This window comes from Ochotona princeps, chromosome 6 (assembly GCF_030435755.1).
Source record: "Ochotona princeps isolate mOchPri1 chromosome 6, mOchPri1.hap1, whole genome shotgun sequence".
NCBI classification, from domain to species: Eukaryota; Metazoa; Chordata; class Mammalia; order Lagomorpha; family Ochotonidae; genus Ochotona; species Ochotona princeps.
The window spans coordinates 46,462,762-46,470,256 of NC_080837.1; the positions used below are offsets into that span (position 1 = coordinate 46,462,762).

General features: G+C 45.1%; 1 long non-coding RNA gene across 1 annotated transcript; it reads left to right on the top strand.

Annotated features, from left to right (window-relative positions):
- The first annotated feature begins 929 nt into the window (after positions 1–929).
- Positions 930–6,849, top strand: LOC131480580 (uncharacterized). The gene is made up of 3 exons (XR_009245629.1): positions 930–2,076; positions 2,167–2,493; positions 6,375–6,849. It is a non-coding gene; the product is annotated as an uncharacterized LOC131480580 (long non-coding RNA).
- The last annotated feature ends 646 nt before the right edge of the window (positions 6,850–7,495 follow it).

Consider the following 7,495-nt stretch of genomic DNA (forward strand, 5'->3'; position numbering starts at 1 on the left):
AAGGGAAGGAGGGAGGAAAGAGGAGAGGGATGGAAGGGAAAGAGAAGGAAGCAGAACACCCACACCAAGTTGAACAAGAATGCATTACTCTGTGGGTGGTGCACGATTGCCAGCACACACAGTCACAGCAAGTGGGCACACTGGGGCTGAGTTCTACCTTTCAAAAGGAAGTTGGATAGAATGTAATTTGGGTCTGGAAGACCAGGGATAGACTAGGAAAAGGAAGCAAGAGCACAAGCTTAGCCCATTTGTCCCAGAGGGACCCAGAAGGCCAGGAATCCAGCACCTTACACAAAGTCACTAAGCACCCCTGCACCTGCATTGCAGGAGCTCAGGGAAGCAGGAAGATGGCTGATGCAGACCCAAGTAAAGCCGACATCCTCTGGTTTGTAAGTGACCAGCACGGAGCAGTCACCTGCAATGCAGATGCTACAGGGGTCCATGTCATTCCTAAAGGAAGGACACGGAGCAGAATAGCAGAGTCCACAGGCACAGATGACACCTTCACCTGTTCCCCTGAGGACAGCAGAAAAGCCTTAATCTCACTGGCCTGTGGTTCCTGTTGTAGCACAATCGTTTTCAAACCTATCAGAATTATCTAGGGAGCTTATGAAAAGTTGTCTGCCAGGCCCAGCACAGTAGCTTAATGGCTAAGTCCTTGCCTTGCATGTGCCAGGATCCCACATGGGCTCCAGTTTAGGTCTTGGATGCTTTTCTTTCCATCCAGCTCCCTGCTTGTAGCCTGGAAAAGCAGAGGAGGATGTCCCAAAGCCTTTGGACCCTATACTCACATGGGAGACCTAGAAGAAGCTCCTGGCTGCTCCTGGCTTCAAATCGACTCAGTTCTGTTAGTTGTGGCCACTTGAGGAGTGAGCCAGTAGATGGAGGATCTTTCTCTCCTTTCCAATAAAATATATAAATCTTTTTTAAAAAAGAAGAAAATGAAAGGAAAGGAAATCTGTCATCCAATCAGACTTGGTGAGGGTCGTGCCCAAGCCTCGGTGGTTCGGCTTCTCAGATATTTCCAATGCAAGACCACCTGGGAACCACTGTGTGGAGGTCATTGTCCAGATCCCCTTCCTGCTTTTCTCCACCTCCACATCCCTGTTAGCTAAGGCATTGTATTTCCTCTTGATTTTTTTGTTTCTTCTACTTTGTGCTTTCAGCAGTTATTCAATAACACTCCATTAAACCTTTTTTCATGCCTTAACTTTGCTTTTTCTCATTTAATTTTCATTGCCCGCTCTGCTTACCCCATCTTCCCATTATGCTTGTTTTGTGCCGTGTTTTCTTTAGCCCAACATCAACATTTACAGGGTGCTTGATATGGGTTGAGTACTGCAGTAGGCACTTAACTGCTACAAAAACATAAACCAACGTAATAATATATTTTACTAAATTCTGCACTGCATTTATGGACTCCTGTTTCCTACAAGACTGGCACTTTGGCAAAGCATCTCTTTCTTCCTGTCTTGATGTATAAATAAAAGATCCATAATTTATGTATTGCAACCCAAAAAATAAAAGATACATCCACCAATAAAGTGGAAACAAGCATCCATAGTCGTCTGAAGCTAAATACCAATATCTCCCCTGCCAAACTGTTGGCTTCACTTTAGGCAGGAAATGTTGCCTCTTGCAGCAAAAAGAGGAACCAGATTGTGCAACTAGCAGAGGTTCCTCTTGGAGGCAGAACACCTGCTGGTCCAGGCTCATTTCCTTGTTGTCCACAGGCAGCCAGGGAGCACATGGGCGGGTCATTAAAATGCTTAGGCAAGAGATGAAGAATAAAGGGCCTGGAGAGATGGTCTCAGAAGCAGAGCCCTTCCATCTCCAGGGAAAGCCTTGCCATGGGGCTGCCCACTTGGCCTCCTACCACCCTCCTGCCAAGAGCCTCATAACCACGGGCCTTGCATTTTCCTGGGTCTGATGAGCCCCTGAGAGTCCACACTGTGATCTCCCACATAGAGCCCAAAACAGCACTGAGCACACTACTGCATCCTGTGGACGCTTAACAAATGATCAAGTAAATGAGTTAAATGACTCTCCTGATGAAAATGAAGACTGCAAAGGAAGGTGAGAACTACAATCTCACAGATACACTGATGTAGCTTCTCAATTTCAATTTCCCTATCTTCCTCTTACCTTGATTTTTTTTCTTTTTAGGAATCATGTCAGACACCTTGTTAGAGCAATGAGAGCTGAAGACATTTGTTGCTTTTCAAGGAAGCAAAAATTTGTAGTACCGAATGACATGGAGAAAAATGGATAATTACAGTATGTGCTAAGATAAGAGCAAACAAACAAGACAGTTCTCTGACCTCAGCGTACCAGCAATTAGACACCTAATGCCCTGGTCTCCAACAAGTCTTATTTGGCAGAGTTGAGAATTCACCCAGTCAATTCTCCCTGGAGTTGGTCAGAGCCACAGCGAGTGCAAAGAGATATTATGGCTGTGCTGTCCTATCCTTGGCACCGCTCTTCTGTCTCCAGGTAAGTCCCAAACTAAAGCCTCTCATGCTTGCTTTCCGTGTTGGTCAGCAGATTCCCAGTGCATGCCTCATTGTTGGTTAAAAGGTGTCTTCACATGTATAATTTCCAGTAACCACTTGGGACAGCAATATGCCTGCTTTATTCTCCAGTAAACTGAAACCTGGAGAGATAAGTGATTTGCAAGAAACAGATGTGTCAGCTTTCAATCAAGAATCAACATAGCTGATTTGAAAACTAGAGCAAAAAGCTTGGAAAGATGACCCCTGTATTCCAGAACATCTACCAGTCCAGTCTGGCATGTGATTTTCTGTCTGAGGCTTGTCTGAGTCCACCTGGGGTCATCCAGCCCCTGCTGCTCCTCCACAATCTGGCTCCACATGCAAAGGACCGAAATGCTCAAGACACTCACATGAAAAACACAAAAAAGCTACTCTGTGGTTAAGATTATGGAAACGTGAAGGCTGAGACACAGACAGAGTCTTGCAAAGGTCCCTTCCTGCTTCGCATCCTTCTCTCTTCCTTCTGTTCCCAGTGAAGCCCATAAACACAAGTCCCCCCCACCACTGCACAAAATGTTGCTCAAAGGTCTGGTGCTCCCAACCACCCAGACCCTGAACACAAAATATTAGCTACATCAGTTTCACCGGCATCTCTAGCCATCTTATACAGACAGAAAAGCAGAAAGAACTCATGGTAACTTGCATACTAGGGTTATCAATCTTTATAAAAAGAAAAAAAGATTCATTTATTTTACTTGAATGTCAGTGTTACAGAGAAAGACAGAAATCTTCCCTCTGCTAGTTCACTCCCAAAAGACCACAACGGCCAAAGCTGAGATGGTCCAAAGCTGGAAGCCAGAAACTTCTTGCAGGTCTCCCATGTGGGTACAAGGGACCAAGGACTTGGGCCATCCTCCTGTGCTTTCCCAGTCCATAAGCAGGGCACTAGATCAGAAGCGGAACAACTAGGACACAACGTGGTGTCAATACTGGGTGCCAGTACCGCAGGCAACCATCCATCACCATGCAGGCCCCAAGCATTTCTTATCATTATCCTCAAACCCTCAAACCTCTTGTCTCTCCTACTAACTATTCAAGTCTAAAATATGTTCATTTTCTTAAAGATGTATTCATTTTTATTGGAAAGTTGGATGTACAGAGACGAGGAGAGACAGAGAGGAAGATCTTCTATCCACTGATTCACTCCCCAAGTGGTCACAATGCCTGGAGCTGAGCTAATCTGAGGCCAGGAGCCAGGAGCTTTTTCCGGGTCTCCCAGGTGGGTGCAGAGTCCCAAGTCTTTGGGCCATCCTTGACTGCTTTCCCAGGGAACAGCAGGGAGCTAGATGGGAAGCAGGGTCGTCAAGACAAACCAGCGCCCATATGAGATCCGGCACGTGCAAGGCAGGGACTTTAGCTGCTAGGCTACCTTGCCAGTGCCCTAAAGTATCTTCATTTTTCACTTTTACAGAAAAGGGAAAATAAATAGTTCCGCAATGAGCCACATGTTTTCAAGCATGACTTTATTTATTCCTCAGAAGTCACAGAAAGGGCCTAGGACATTGTGATCTGATTGCAGCCTTGACACAGAAGGAATGAGCACAAGAAATACAGCCTGGACAGATCCTTGGCAAGCAGAGCCTAAGGGCAGGGCCCTGGCAGACATTTCTGCCTTCCACATGCAAGTTCAGTCTTGCTCTGGCCACAGGCACAGGCCAAGCTAAGTCCGCTTGAGTAGGGGGGAGGGAGAGAACAGTGAATACACTTCCCCAGCCACACTCTGTCCCATCCTTCCACCAGGTCATTACCTGTCCCCTCCTGTTTTGCTTACTGACACTGGCTTTGATTTATTTGTCATACCAGCTTGCTTTCTCTCTCTCTCTCTGTTGGCCCAAAGGAAGATTGCTTTTACCCATTAACAAAAAAGCTCTTAAAATTACCTCTAACCTGTGTGAGTTATAAATCACAGCCATAAACATAATACCTTCTTGGGGTTTTTCAAAATAATGATGTACTAATTTTGAAGAGTTCCACAGTAATCATCAGGGCAGACAGGCTCATTTGAGCCCTATCAATCATTTTTTGGTATGAATCCAGATTTATACCCACAATACTTTTTCCTGCATCAAGGGAGGAACCAAACACTATTTATAATCTTCATTTCTTATATGGAAGGTTCTTTCCTCTCAAATGCCCCCCATATCCAGCCTATCAGTTGGAGTCCCAGAAAGAGATACAGGCCACTCTCAGGCTGACTGGAGAGAAGCTAACAAAAGGGAAATTTACAAAGGCAAGGACAGATGTTAGAGACTGAATTGTGTTCCCCCAAGAAAACATATGTTGGAGTCCTAACTTCCAGCACCTTACAATGTGACCTTACTTGGAAACAGGATGATTGTAGACAATATTAATAAGATGAGATCACACTGGAGCAGACAGGTGCCTGACCGGAGGACTGCTGTCATTATAAGTCTGCCATGCAAAGATGCAGACAAACCAGGAGAACACCGTGTCACAGCAGAGGCTGGAATCCTGCAGCTGCAGGGCGCCAGCAAATGAACTGAAGCTAGGAGAAAACGCAAGAGTGTTCTCCTACAGGCTCTAGTGGGAGTTGATCACCAGGATTTCAGACTGCTCCCTCCAGAGCTGTGAGGCATTAAGTGTCTGTTGTTTTCAACTACACGGTGTTCAGTGCCTTAAGGCAGCCCTGAGACACAAACACGCAACAATGAAAAGGTGGAGAGACACCCATACGCTGGCAACAGAGGAGTCACCCCCTCACCCCCAGCTGTAGGAAAGAAATTGGAGTTATTGTTCTCTACAGCTGGGCAGGAAGGAATCTGGGAAATAAATACCCCTATCACCCTCACTCTCCTGATGCGCTGAACGTGACGCCTGAGACAGAGGGAGCTGGGCAGATTCTGTCATTTTCAGTCAGCCTCCTGAAGTAAGACATTGAGTGGATGTGGAAGGGCAACACCAAAGTCACTTTCTTTCAGGAAGGCCCTCTCTGCCCACCTGACGAGAGACTGGCCCCCATAAAACACTCACATGACCCTTCTTTTTGGGCAGAATACTTAGGTGCTTAGCATAATTGCAATAAAAGAATCGATTACACAAATTATGAAGTGATGACTGGCTCTCACACTAGAACATAAGCTACAAGAAAGAACAGACCATACCCATTATTCATTAGTGAATCCCTAAGATCCAGGGCACAGTAAGAATGACTAGGTTTAACAGGATGTGCCACGAGCTGGGAAACCAGCTGAAGGCAGACTAAATTATTTAAGTCCAGAAAGGTTGCCCTCGGTTGTTTTCAAAGAACTGTAGACAGCAAGCACCATTATGTCCTGCAAGTGAGTACTAATGGAGTAGTTGGTAATGTCAGAAAACATGACCACATTTGATACTTGCTTGAGGTCTTCCAGCAATGATAGCTGGGCCAAGTAAAGTAGGTGGAGATGAATGCAGAGAGCAACCACAATGGGGTCAAGTACACTTGAGTTGTTCTGTTTGGATTTTCTTGGGGGCTGTCTGGGTCCCAGCAACAGAGAAAATCAAGAAAATCTGGATGGTGTTTTCCTCCACTGACTTGCAGATTTGGACCCTGAAGCCCTCTCCTAATATTGAATGTTTCCTCTTCTCATGTCTCCTACCAGGTAAACTGCTTGCAAGCTTCTGCAATCTCTAGTTCCCATTATAAATTTAATACTTTGATTTCAAAAATTTTAAGATTTTTGGTCTTTATACTCAATAGTGTAGATCCAAGGAGCTCAGCAAATTCCCGCTTTTCAAGTATATATAAATTCAGGTTATCATAAGCTGGCACAAACTGGAGGTTTGTAAGTTGTTTTCTATGATATTTTCTCTGTATTTCAGCCTAGATGACCTAATAACCCTTCAGAAAACAAGATAGATGAGTTCAGTGAAGATCAGGTACCTCTGGCTCAAATTTGGAGGCAATGTTTCATTGGGTTGCTCTCTCATACAAGAGTGAATCACCCTGATCCAACTTTGCCCAGAGAGAGCTGGCAGTGAACATAACAATCATTACATCCTCAGAGTCTTTGTCCGCCTACTATCGATCTCCCTGTTTGATGGTTCGTTTGATTACAACTGTAAATGTCAATAATTCTTCTTCTTGGTATTAACTGTTAACATCACTATGGAGTTTCCAATATGTATATCTAAAATGAAAAATGAAAGGGAATCTTTGTTATCCATCACATAAGCTGTTACATAAGCCTCTCAGTTGTCCTTATTCATGCTGACCATATTATCAGTTTTAAACGTCACATTGTCATCCTTTCAACGGGCATCAGGCACTGTGAATTTCCTATAATTGGTAAGACTTTTCTGGAGAATAAAACACTTGCTAACAGTTGGGGCTGTGGGGGAGGTTTCCTCAGGGAAACCTTTATATGTGTGTGTGTGCATATATATATATATATATATCTTATATATATTTTATATATAATATATAATACATTGTGGGGAGGGATAAGCAAGGGATCTTGAGAGGCAAAGCTGTCTCAGTGAGGCCACACTGAGGACCTGTTTCTTCACAGTGTCTGAGCACATAAGAAGAGTCCTGGAACCTCAACCAAGCAATGATTGGCAGCAAAGAGACATCAAGGCTTTCAGGACCCGAGACTCCTGAACAGTTCTAACTGAGTCAGTGATTTCAACCATCTTTTCTTTCAGGAGTCAGGTCAGATATTGTATTGGTGGGCCCGGCGGCGTGGCCTAGCGGCTTAAGTCCTCGCCTTGAACGCCCCGGGATCCCATATGCACACCGGTTCTAATCCTGGCAGCTCCACTTCCCATCCAACTCCCTGCTTGTGGCCTGGGAAAGCAGTTGAGGACGCCCCAATGCTTTGGGACCCTGCACCCGCGTGGGAGACCTGGAAGAGGTTCCTGGTTCCTGGCTTCAGATCAGCACAGAACCGGCTGCTGCGCTCACCTGGGGAGTGAATCATCAGATGAAAGATCTTCCTCTC